Raw genomic sequence first — 14796 nt, forward strand, 5'->3', positions numbered from 1 at the left:
GATATAGTCCTTGGTTAAGGTTAGGTATATATAATATACTAAATGCTTAGTATAGTCACATATAGAGTTAGGATCCAAGGTTTACATTTTATTTACATGACACTTAGTGCTATGGTTAGGGTTGATAAGTAGTTAAATGTTAAACTAAGGAAAAAGGGACATGGTTAAGGGAAGTATGAGATTTAGGTGTAGTGTTAGAGTATTTATAGCAGAACTATGTTCAAAATTGGGATATAGGTTTTAAAGATGACTCTAATAGTGGAATATTTTAAATTGGATCTTGCTTCATGAAAGAGGAATTATAAGTCTCAACAAAACTATTTAGATGATATATAAAGTGTGAAAAAATAGATAAGAATAAATTTTATGAAAAATATTTCTCCATGATGATGTAAGAACATTATATATTGTTGAATTTTTAATAATGCTAATGCAAGTTTTATTGCAATGATTAAGAATTATAATCAATAAACATGCTTATCATGAAGGACATCTATGTAGACTTATGATTTTCTTTCTTAAGTAAAATATTTAGTAGCCACATCCATTGAAGACATCTTTTATAAAAATAAATTTATTTTTTCTTATTCTCTTCTTCGTGAAAGTTACATAGAATAATGGTGAAACACAACTCCCAATACAAGTAATTAGAAGACATAAAAGTCTGAAACCAGAGACAAGAATAAACTATATACATAATATTTATCTATAATGGCGTAAATACATGTCACATTCTTCAATGATTAGGATTATCGACCTTTATTTGAACAATGATTGTGAAAGACTTCTTTCATCATTGAGGGAAACCCATCCACTTGTGCAGTGTCACGCATGAATTTTTTTTGCATCTTTTATCTACATTACTTCCATTTCCTCAACATAGTCAATTGACAATGTTGTGTTCTCCACAACTTAATTATATTTGTGTGCAACTCTTTAATTATTTGTCAGCATTCGTCAAACTCTGTATCAAAGAAATTATTTAAGGCCACTAAAATAGTTAAGCTAGTATCAATAATGTTTGATTCTTTGTTCAAGGCATCCATAACTCAAATATTAACCTGCAAACTTATTAAAAAATATCAACATATATAAATTATCAAAATAAAAATGTATTAGAAATTAATATAAATTCTTTGAAATGAATAATGTTCAAAATAAGATAAAACAAAATCAAAACTATTTTGAATAACATATTTAGATTGTAATGTTTAAAATATAGTGGCATTGCCTTCAAGTTTTCAAACATTACAAACATGAAGTTTTCAAACATTACAAACATAAACATTATAAACATATTAATAATGTTTGATTCTTTGTTCAAGGCATCCATAACTCAAATATTAACCTGCAAACTTATTAAAAAACATCAACATATATAAATTATTAGAATAAAAATGTATTAGATATTAATATAAATTCTTTCAAATGAATAATGTTCAAAATAAGATAAATCAAAATCAAAACTATTTTGAATAACATATTTAGATTGTAAAGTTTAAAATATGGTGGCATTGGCTTCAAGTTTTCAAACATTACAAATATGAAGTTTTCAAACATTACAAGCATAAACGTTATACACATATTTTTTTATGAAAACTACTTAAATAAAACACATTTGTAATCTAATAAAATAATGACAAAATACAAACAAAATAAATAATTTGTCTATTTTAAATGAATTATTAACATTAATAAAATATAAATTTTATTGATATGGTGACATTGCCATCCACATTAAGTATAACATTTAATTATGAAGCATCCAAATGTAAAACTACTATGAAACATACAAATCTAAAACATGCAAACCAAAATTATTTCGAAATATGCAAATCTAAAACTGATATGAAACATGCAAATCTAAAACTAATTTGAAACATGTACATTAAAAATATGCAAATAAAAAGTAATATCAATTAGATTTTGAATCCAAATCTAAATCTAAATCAAACATGCAAGGCTAAACTATTATATACAAATCTAATTTTTTTGAATGCAATTCTAAATCTAAATGAAACTAATTGAAATTGAAATCTAAATTAAAGTAGAATACTATAACTAATTTTAAAATGAAATTTACATCTAAAGTTAAATACATAACTAATTTTAAATCTAAATGCAAAACTAAATTAAAAAAAGTAGAAATATCACCTACAAAAAAATTACTCCAAAACTTGAATCAAGTCCTCTTCAAAAACTTCAACCTACTCCTCCAATAATCTCCACCTCTTCCTCCCTCCAAACACAAAATAAAAATGAAATGAAGAGCCCTTTTATAACTTGTGAGAGACTGCTCATATGCCCCAATGGATGTCTCTTCACATTCCATAAATTTGTTTCAAATTCCACCACTCCCCCCAAAAAATAAGCATGAATGTGCATGCAAATTTTTTATTTTAAAAACAATTAATATTTAAATTTTTAATGAAAATTTTAAGCCCTATTTTTTTGGACCCTACCATTTTGGCCATTTTTTTTGGGCCTAATATTTCCCCTCTATTTGGCTTCCTATTATTTTGGCCAAGTATTATTTTGGGATTCCTATATTATTTTATTGTTAAAAAAATTTAATATTTAATTTTAAATTTTCTAACATCTCCCTTTTCTTTCTTATTGACAAAGAGTCCATTTTAAATTGATTTCTAAATATAAATTTTGTTTGTAACTCCCATCATATTTATTTTATATTTCTATTTGTTAATAATTATGATTTCCAAATGACATTACACATTTTAATTTGGTTTTTAACATTTTTGTGAGTTCCAAATGACATTTTCTATTTTGAATTAATTTTATTTGTAACTTCCATCAAATTTATTTTCTATTTCTATTTGTTAATAATTATGATTGCCAATTGGCATTACATATTTTAAATTAATTTTTAAAAGAAAATTTCATTTGTAACTCTCATCAAATCTTTTTTCATTACACGAATTATTCCTTGGAATATTTTGGTGCTAGAAATTGTTGTTCTCATTGTATGTCTCTCGACATAATAAATTATTAACTTTAATAGTAAAATATAAATTTCATTGATATGACAACATTGCCATGCACATTAATGATAACAATTAATTATGAAACATGAAAATATAATTTTTTTTGAAACATGTAAATGTAAAATTTCATGAAACATACAAATCTATAACACGTACAAACCAAAACCATTTTGAAATATGCAAATTTAGAACTAATATGAAACATGCAAATCTAAAACTAATTTGAAACATGTACATTAAAAACATGCAAATGAAATATATTATTAGATGTATAAACCAAATATATTTTGAATGCAATTCTAAAACTAAATCAAACATGCAAGGCTAAACTGTTATATACAAATCTAAATTTTTTTGAATGCAATTCTAAATCTAAATGAAACTAATTGAAATCGAAATCTAAATCTAAATCAAAGAAGAATACTATAACTAATTTTAAAACTAAATCTAAATCTAAATGCAAAACTAAATTTTTTAAAAAAATTTAGAAATCTCACGTGCAAAAAAATTACTTCAAAACTTCAATCAAGTCCTCTTCAAAAACTTCAATCTACTGCTCCAATAATCTCCACCTCTCCCTTCCTCCAAACACAAAATGAAAATGAAATGATGGGCCCCTTTTTATAACTTGTGAGAGACTCTTCATATCCTCCAATGGATGTCTCTTCACATTTCACAAATTTGTTTCAAATTCCACCACTCCCCCAAAAAGAAAGCATGAATGTGCATGCAAAATAATATTATAAAGAAATATTTAATATTTAATTTTTTAATGAAATTATTTAAGCCCTATTTTTTTGGGTCCTATTTTTTCAAGCCTAATATTTCAGGCTCCATTTGGCTTCCTATTATTTTGGCCCACTATTATTTCAAGAATACTTTATTATTTTATTATTTAAAATTTATTAATTAATTTAAATTTTGTAACCATTCTCATTTCTTTCTTATTGACAAAGAATCTATTTTAAATTAATTTCTAAATATAAATTTTGTAAGTCCCATCATATTTATTTTCTATTTCTATTTGTTAATAATTATGATTGCAAAATGACATCACACATTTTAGTTTGTTTTTTGACAATTTTATGAGTGTCAAAGGATATTCTCTATTTTAAAATAAATTTTAAAAATAAATTTTGTTTGTAACTCCCATCAAATTTATTTTCTATTTCTATTTGTTAATAATTATGATTGTCAAATGGCATTACATATTTTAAATTAATTTTTAAAAGTAAATTTCATTTGAAACTCTCATCAAATCTTTTTTAGTTAGACAAATTATTCCTTGGAATATTCTCGAGAATTTTTGCTCCCATTGTATATGCCTTTTGACATAATTAACATGTCTTTTTTTTTCAAATGAATAATGTTCAAACTAAGATAATTTTTAAAAAAAAAAGCTATTTTAAATGAAATATTTAGATTGTAATGTTTGAAATATGGTGACATTACCTTCCATTTTTTAAGCATTACACACACACACATAATAAATAAAAAAAATTTGTAATCTAATTAAATAATGATAAAATATATATACTTAATAAATGATTCATCTACTTTAAATAAATCATTAACTTGAATAAAATATAAATTTTATTGATATGGTGACATTTCCATCCACATTAATGACAAAATTTAACTATGAAATATAAAAATATAAATATTTTGAAACATGCAAATGTAAAACTATAATGAAACATTCAAATCTAAAACATGCAAACCAAAACTATTTTGAAATATGCACATCTAAAACTAATATGAATCATGCAACTCTAAAAATAATTTAAAACATGCACATTTTAAATATGCAAATGAAAAGTATTATAAAATATATAAATCAAATGGATTTTGAATGCAAATCTAAATCTAAATCAAATATGCAATACTAAACTATTAAATACAAATCTAAACACTTTTGGATAGAATTCTAAAGCTAAATGAAACTAATTAAAATTGAAATTGAAATCAAAGTAGAATATGATAACCAATTTTGAATCTAAATCTACATCTAAATCTATATCTGTATGAAAATATAATAATAAATAATAAATAAAAATAGAAATCTCACCTACAAAATAATTACTCCAAAACTTCAATCTACTCTTCAAAAACTCTAGTCTAATCCTCCAATAATGTCCACCTCTTACTTTCTACAAAAACATAAATTGAAATGAGGAGCCTTTGTTTTATACCTTGTAAGAGGCTCCTCATATCCCCTAATGGACGTCTCTTCACATTCCACAAATTTGTTTGAAATTCTCCCGCTCTCCACAAAAAAGAAGAATCATGAATGTGCATGAAAAATTATATTTAAAAAAAAAAAATCATATTTAAATTTTCAATAAAATAATTTCGGCCCTATTTTTGAGGCCATACTTTTGGGCCATTTTGTTGGGTTATATTTTTTTGGGCCCTATTTTTCAAGTCCTATTTTTTCGAGCCTATTTTTTTAGCCTCCATATGACTTCCTATTATTTTAGCTAGCTATTATTTTGGAAATTTTTTAATTTTATGTTTTAATAATTTAATATTTAATTTAAAAGTTTGTAATTGCTCCCTTTTCTTTTTATTGATGAGGAATCTATTTTAGCATATTCTCATGATGGGCATTCATGCTACTATTGTATAGGACATCTCTTGACATAATCAAAATCATCAATATTTTGAAAAAAATAATTAAGATTGTAATCTTTAAATTATGGTGGCATTGTCTTCCACTTTTCAAACATTACAAACATAAACATTATATATTAATATATTAATGGAAATAAATAAAATGCATTTGTAATCTAATTAAACAATGATAAAATATATAACGATTATATGATTCGTCTATCGTCTATTTTAAATAAATCATTAACTTTAATTTTATATATATATATATATATATATATATATATATATATATATATATATATATATATATATATATATATATATATATGGCAGCATTGCCATCCACATTAATAATAAAATTTAATTATGAAACATGAAAATTTAAATATTTTGAAACATGAAAATGTAAAACCTATTATGAAACATTTAAATCTAAAACGTGCAAATCAAAACCATTTTAAAATATACAAATCTAAAACTAATGTGAAACATGAAAATCTAAAACTAATTTGAAATATGCAAAGCAAAAACTAATTTGAAACATGCACATTCAAAATATGCAAATAAAAAGTATTATTAAATATATAAATCAAACAAATTTTAAATGCAATTCTAAATCTAAATGAAACATGCAAGACTAAAATATTAAATGCAAATCTAAACAATCTTGAATGTAATTTTAAATCTAAATGAAACTAATTAAAATTGAAATCTACATCATAGTAGAATATTATAACTAATTTTGAATCTAAATCTAAATCTAAATGAAAATCTAAATAATAAGTAAAATATGAAAAATAGAAATCTCACTTGCAAAAAAATTACTCCAATTCTTCAATCTACTCCTCTTCAAAAACTTCAATCTACTCACATAATCTCCAACTCTTCCTTCCTGCAAAATCAAAAAATGAAAATAAAATGAGGAGCCTTTGTTTTACAACTTGTGAGAGGCTCCTCATATCCCCCAATTTGGTTCAAATTCTCTTAGTCCCCCCAAAAAAAGGCATGAATGTGCATGCAAAAATATATCTAAGAAAATAAAAATTCATGTTTAAATTTTCAATGAAATTATTTCAGCCTTTCTTTTTGGGTCTTATTTGTTCAACCCTATTTTTTTAGGACCTATTTTTTTGGGCCCTATTATTTTGGGTCCTATCTTTTGGGGCTGATTATTTCGGCCTCCATTTAGCTTCCTTTTATTTTGACCAGATATCATTTCTAGAATGCCTTTTTATTTTATGATTTGATAATTTAATATTTAATTTAAAAGTTTGTATCTCATCCCTTTTTTCTTTTTTATTGATAAATAATTTATTTTGACATATTCTTATGTTGGTCATTCATGTTGCCATTGTATAGAATACCTCTCAACATAATGAATAAATTGAGTACTAAGAAGTTTGAGTTAAAATGCACTAGTTTCACATGTGAAATCTATTTACATGTTTGTAAAATCTTTAAAAGTGGTCCAATATATATTAAGTGATAAGTTACACTTTAACCAAAATAGACATTCAATTTTTCTCATGTACTTGCTTCTAGAGTAAATATGGTCCAATTTAATTGTCAAATATTTCAAGCATTGTTTCTATTCAACTTGACAAAACAATTTAAGTACATGTGTAGTGCATGAATGCGAAAAGAATCTAAGTGAGCTTAGGCAATATAGAGAATATGATAAGTAGGTAGATGTGAGCTATTTGAGTAAAACACATTTTTACACTAACATATATCACTATAATACTTGACTACAATTATTTAGATTAATTTTTTAGCAACATTCTATTAGAAATCATATGTGAACTATCCATTTGCAATAAAAATTTCATAAGAGATGCTATTCTTATTTGGGGTTTCCATATGTCTCCATCTAGAGTTATAAAAAATTTATACTTGATGATCTTTCATGTGAAATTAAATTGTTAGTGCTTCAACATAATTATCACTATTCTTTATATAGGATGGAAGGTCGATTTTTTTTATTGTCATTTTGGATACTTATTGCAACCTTTAAAATACTTTGATATTTAATAAAATTCATAAATTGAGTTATAGTACTTGAAAAGGGAGTACTAATATTTATTTTAGTTTCATTTCAGAAAAGTTTTAAAAATATAATATTATTGAATTTCTAACCTATCTAAAGAGAAGTACGCAAATAATTATTATCTATGCCATGATTGCAGATAGAGTGGGAGTTATTTTTATAATATTAATTGTACAATGAGGCTGTCATTGAAAACCTCAATCCTTTATCATTGGGATGTTAGCAAAGAGATGTTATATTTTCAACAATATTAACAAATATTATGTTAATGATTTTTTCAGAAATGATTCAACTACATCAATAGGTTATAGATGAGTATCAAACATGTCATAGTATTTTGATAGGAATAACAAAAATATAATGTTATGAACAAATATTATAATCAAGTGATCAAATTATACTTAAGATATGGAGACAAAGTGTAGTAGTTTTACATATGAAGCCCACATAATATGTGTATAAAGTTCATAAAAAATCTCCAAATCTATCAAACGACAAGTTACACAACAATGTAAATAGAAATCTAAATTAATTTGGGTAGTAGATAAAATGCGACTACATAAACTAACTAACACTATTGGACTTACAAAATCAAAATCAAAATCAAAGTACGAAGTTCACCTCAATCTAGGTTTTCATTTCTACATCACTATTGGATCAACAAAAAGTCTGAATACTTGATTGTTGACCTCTTTGTGAGAATAAGTGATGCCATCTCCAAATATATAAAGGAATTGCAATCCTCTATTAAAATCAAAGGATATCTTTTCCCATTTGAGTAGAGAATTATCTGGTTTTAGATATATCCATCTTAATTCTTTTAAGGATTCTTCAACAAAATTAATGATGTAATTTAGTGCCTCTACTTGTGAACATTCGGGATGGTCCCTCATATAAGAGGAAATGGCAGAGGCTATCTCTCCATGGCACCTATCATCCTGAACACCAACAATTTAGTTATGTTAATATTAAAAGAACAATGAGTTTTGTCTTTGTATCTAGTGTCTATATCAAAATAAAATAGTAGACCTCAAAATCTCGAGCATCATCAATTAGTCATATGCAAATCCATATGAGCTCATAGAATTTGGATTTATTCAGAAATATCTTTTCAATAGAGTTGTCACTTAAAATGGTTCTTGTCAGTAGTAGAGGATGTGTCAATATGGGTCCAATGGCTGCACTTGTTGTAGCAATAGTGAGGTACTCATTAAGGCCCCATTTGTTTGCTGGCATAGGAATAGAAAATTAGAATAGAAAAATGGAATGGGAATGGAAATGGGGAATGGGAATAGAAATGGGCAATTCCAATCATGTTTGGTGCACTTGGAATTCAACTGAGAATATGTTAATCCATTGTTTGGTTGTACAAAAATGGAATAGGAATAAGGTTAAGTTTTGTATTTTTAAAAACATTTTTCCTAAAAAAATTTTTAATTTATTATTTTTTTGTTTAATTCATATTCATTTTTTAAACAAATAGATATAATTAAAAAAAATGTTATAAAAAAAAATTTAACAAAAAAAATTCAAAAAGAAAAAGTTAAAAAAAATTTAAAAATTAATTTTTTTTAAAAAAATATATAATCAGAATGGGAATGGAAATGGCCTATTCCAATAACAGATATTTTTTGGCATAGACATATGCTCATTTTAGTGGCAAAATTGGAATATGTCTTCCTATTCCCAATTCGGATTGAGCTTACCAAACAACGAATATAAAACATATTCTAATTTTGTTTTCCTATTCCACTCATATTCCAGCAACCAAATGGGACCTAAAGGTTGGAATATATCCAATTTTTTTCCATTGCGCGTGCTCCATGTTAGCTTCAATATAATCTTCCCACTAGAAAGGACAAAGTGTACTGATCTATTAATATGGGTATCTTAATAGCGCCTCATAAATGAACTTGATGTGGGCATTGAGCATGGCATAAATATATGAAATATCTAATTTATAATAATGATAATAATAATCTCATGTTTGTGTAGAATTTTACGTGAAAGTAATGCTACTTTGTAGCTATCATATTCAAATACATTTACATACAAAGGGATTTGAAGAGGTATACGGACTGCTTTTGTAATGAAAGGCATCATGTCACGTCCTTGTTTTTGGGTAGCTTCATTTATCAACTCTATCATGGTTTTGAAAACAAATTCGAGGCATATCTTGAAATTCTGTGGCATATTTGTCACAATTGAGACATCCCAACCTTGAGCAATGGCCTTCTGAATAAGATTGAGTTGATCAGGTGTTGCCTAGTCGTCAAAAATGTCATCCACAATGGTGGCAACAGTTGATAATTTTGATACAGCAATTCTGATGCTGGGGAATTCCGATTCATCCGCTGCACTAACCCCCTACATGTAATATTCAATTGACCGCTCTCTCATTGCAATAAGCTTTGGAACGCCGGAATCGACCCACCATCGATAAATCAAAGGATAGGATAGGTTACACATGAGGAAGATTGAGTACCACAAATTCCCTGGCTTCTTCAGCGTAGAGCTCCTACATTTCATCATGTATAAATATCATATCAGGGAATGTACATAAGAACTCATTTTCTGGTGGATAAGTTATCTCCCATGATTCAAACAGAATATGATTTCTCTGCTAATAGACATTAATATAAGCTTGGATCTAATGTTGTTGATGCCATGAACATCTAATCTACAAACCAAGGGATTGTTTATTTAATATTTCTTGGCCTAATTCATTGGAATGAGTTCTTCTATCAGCTTTAAATCTAGGTTAGTCTTTTATCCGATTCACTAGATATTGTATATTGTTGAGTACGGCCACCGAAGAATCCTGGCAACCATTAAGATCAGTGCTGGTATCACTGACGAAGTCCTCTTTCTTACAGTCCATAAGAGAAATTATATTTTAGTTTCTGATTTTTCTCCCCATGAAATACAGTTGATTTTTCTCAACATGAAACTTGTCAAACAAGTTAACAACTAGGTAAAAGCATTGAGATTTCATTTCAGACCTATCCTATCCTCTTTGAGAAGGCTATATTAATACCTCTTTGAAAAGGCCATCGCCATGCGAAAAGCAGGTCACAATATATTATTATTAAACACGAATATTGCAGACACTCTGAGGAATGCACTTACGCTGCTACCTATTTATAGATGCATTACCGAAATATTTGCAAAACTTTCGACGTGAAAAAAAAATCTTATGGGGCCTTTATATTAATATAATAATAAAAGTTCTTGTCGTTAAGGCGGACAGACCAAAACGATCTCGCGTGTGGCATCTTACTCGTTTTCGTTTGTTGCCACACAAAATCCCAATAGTTCCGGGCCACCACCTCCTCTTGTATGGAAACGACCTTTATTTATTTATTAAATATATCTAGAAGGTTTGAATCTTGGAGGAATATAGTTAAATATGTTCAAAATATTATTATATTACAATTAATATTATATTATTGTCACAGCATTGTTATAGTACTATTACTATGTTGTATTATTACTTTATTATGTTATTTTCATTTCTTGCCAGCAAAGTGCAATAGTTCTAGGACTACCACTTAGTTTTAGTTTAATTTTATGAAATGAATCTTTCCTATTTTTACTTATACTATTGATAAAGTTTTACTATATTTTCCATTTTTTATATTACAAGTGTCAAAGGATTCAATTCATTTCTTGTTATCAAATTGTATCAATATTAGGACTCATGGATCATACAATATTGTAGAACCTAAAATTTCACTCATTGGGTTCAATCAAGAAGGCCTCTTCACTCTATCGTACTCTACTCATAGATCATTTGTTTTGATGACAATACATGAGGTTTACTTAGCTTGGTCTAAGTATTCATTGTGAAAATGTTCATATCTTATATCTTTTGTATTTAAATCATTAGAATAGTTACTACTAGTTTTTCCATATGCATAAAAATTCCAAAGAACCTATTTGGTTTAATACTTCATGTGTTTTGATTCCAAATCATATCATTGACTAGACTATAGAGGAGGTTACACTCATGATAGGAAGAATAAGGTATATTGGCATAAAAATTAAAATCATTGACAATTTTATAAATTAAACCCAGTCCATTAAGGTCATATAATGATATAAGTTATTAGAGGTAGTTACACCAATAAGGTAAATAACATAATATCAATCAAAATTTAGCCGATGAAAAGGCATCGACATAGAATATAACTTTCAATAGGACTATTCACAAGTGTCCCTGATACATAGTGAAATGACAGGGATAACTTATAGAGATGAGGAATGGCAAGAAAGATCAAAGGGAGTTACTTTGATGATATGAAATTAATTTATCAGGAAAGATATGATGATGAAATACATTGTTATAGCTAACAAATTATCAAAAAAAAATTAAAAAGTTGTGTTGATACCAGATGATTTCCTCACAAGAACATATATGCCAATAGGCAAAAAATTGAGCTAAACATAAAAGTAGTCATCAAGACCTCTACCTATGAAAGGGACACAACCATAAGAAATATATTGACAGAGATTTATATTATATAGTTATACCATATAATATAAGTCATCTTCTTTAAGAAAAAGCACAAGCCTGCAATGGAAAATTCACACACATAGTCCATTGATTTGTAATAATACATACTAGCAAGGGGCACAATATCTTCTTAGATGTTGATATAATATCAAAAATGTTAATTACTGGAACATAGAAAATATCAAAAAAACCACATTTTGATATTTTCCCATTTCTACTTTTGCTAGCTTCTTCCTAATCATCATGAACCCTCTTATGATCACTTAATATATGTATAAATTTGATTTAAAATCCTCAATATCTATCAAATTATAAGTTACATAGGAATCGAAATAGGCATTCAAATATATTTGGGTAATAGATAAAATATGACTACATAAATCAATACTATTGGACTTAAAAACTTGAGATCTAAATCAAAGTAGGAAGTTTTCCTCAATGTAAGTTTTCATTTCTACATGTGTCGCAACCCACTCTTTTAGTCATCAAATAATTTGGTTTTGGGATTCCACCTGTAATTTAATTAATCAATTTAAAATATTGGTAAAAATATATTTTGTTAGTTAAAATGTATTATTTGCAACTATTTTCAAATCTTTGCTGTTATAGCTCTATGGGACCGGTCACTTAGCATCTTCTGTGGTGTGGGGAGATGTGTGTGTTCATCTATATGGCCATCAATGGTCATACTTATTATATAACAAGGCTTCCATTGTGATTTGGGGAGATAATTTTTTGAGAAATAGAGGAGTGCAGACTAGAATGGGAAAATTAGGGTTGCAAAAGGAGGAAAGGGGAAGGTGACAACGCTTATCACATTCTTGAAGGAAATGATAGTCAGCTACCAAACCAAATGTCCCTTCTTAATTATTGCTTCTTGAATATTGTTGAAACATGGATCCATTAAGTTTGAAAATCAATCATGTTGTGTCCATTTTATTTTATTTTTTCTAAACAAAAAGTCTTCATTCTCTATGTTATAATAGCTTGTACATCTAAGGTTGCATTTGATAGTAGTTTCTAAGGCATTATCATTGGAAGTACATCATCTTGGAAAAGATTCAAATATATAGAAGAAAACTATATGACAGCCACCTAGTGTGTTATTGCACTTGAATAGCATGGAAACCAAACTATCGGTCACTATGTTAGTATCGTACCTAAGAAGTTTGAATACATGAGGGATGAGTCCGACTAATTTCATTACTAGTTTGGAAATTTAGGGGACTGTGGAAGCTTCCATTCTTGATTGGGTGCCGATGTCAGAGTTTTTGCATGGACCTGCACTATGTCTTTGATTGTGAATGAATAATCCTCAATGATTCCCCCAAGATTCTTTTAATATTTTAAATGCTCCATATTTGTAACTAGTACAATTTCCATACAATGGAAGCCTACCAAGATACACATGTAGAGATGGTATTGACAATGTCTCTTCAATTGTGTGGCTATATAGAAAATGCTAGGTTCTATGACATATTAGTTGATTGTTCTAGGAATAAAACTACCAATCTTATCCATACTATGATTTGAACAACAGTCCTTAAGATTGACCCATATAACCATGTCTCTTAGGTTGTTAACTTCTTCATTGTGGCTCAATATAGATGGGTGGATATCTATAAATGACAAGAGTAACTAGTTTTCTTTTTATCTTCTTTTCTATTAAGATCATATGTCATTCCGATAAGAGAGAAATTTGTGGATTAACCTAAACTGCGAAATCTTATTATTTTATGACATACTATCAAAGTGATTCACAAGGCTCCATTTTCCTTTTCTTCTGCAATCAATAGGGTAGGATCATCTCAACCTTCTTAGATGTGAGTGTATGGTTGAATCTCTTCACCAAATCATGGATACTAATGCAAGAATTGGACCATTGACCAGTTGTAGTCTCAGTTGTGCCAGATAAAGATGGTTTTCATTGGTGAGTGAATTCTATAGGTGAAATTTAGTAGTAGTTTAATTCCATATTAGTTACTAACTTACACTCACTATAATTACTTAGATCTTGATGGGAAATACTTGAAACCTAGATTTCATTCAAATCATTGATTCCCTTTAACTACAAACATAAGAAATCTATTCCACCATTTCCTTGGTGGCTTTGAGTGTCATGTTGTTGTTTATTTAAAAATTTCTCCTTACTCATTGATAGAGTCAACACAAAATTTACTATGATTGATCATAAAAATATGAACATTAGTGAACATGTGATGTTCTTGACTGCTTGACTGGACTAAATTTAATTTTGTCTTGAAACGTAATAACCATTCTCCCAAATTTTCTTTTTCTTGAGTGTTACCCTACTATTCTATAATCTTGAACCAATACTTTAATTATTTATTTGTGAATGTTTAGACATATACTATACCAAATTAGTGAGATGTCATCAGGATAAAGATGCATTTATCTAATAACTTAATTTTAGCGATATTGTGTCCTATTGTATTAAGTTTAAGTTGATGAACAATGAATGTATCTGACTATATTTTTGGTTAATGCTTAAATATTGCATACATTTTTACTTTGGAATAATGTTGTTCAAAATGGATGAAAGTTCCTAGTGATTAGGAAATTGAAAGTATGCTTCCATATGATAAATCAAGAAA

The sequence above is a fragment of the Cupressus sempervirens genome, chromosome 5 (genome assembly GCF_028749045.1).
Source record: "Cupressus sempervirens isolate cs-2001-9-10 chromosome 5, ASM2874904v1, whole genome shotgun sequence".
NCBI classification, from domain to species: Eukaryota; Viridiplantae; Streptophyta; class Pinopsida; order Cupressales; family Cupressaceae; genus Cupressus; species Cupressus sempervirens.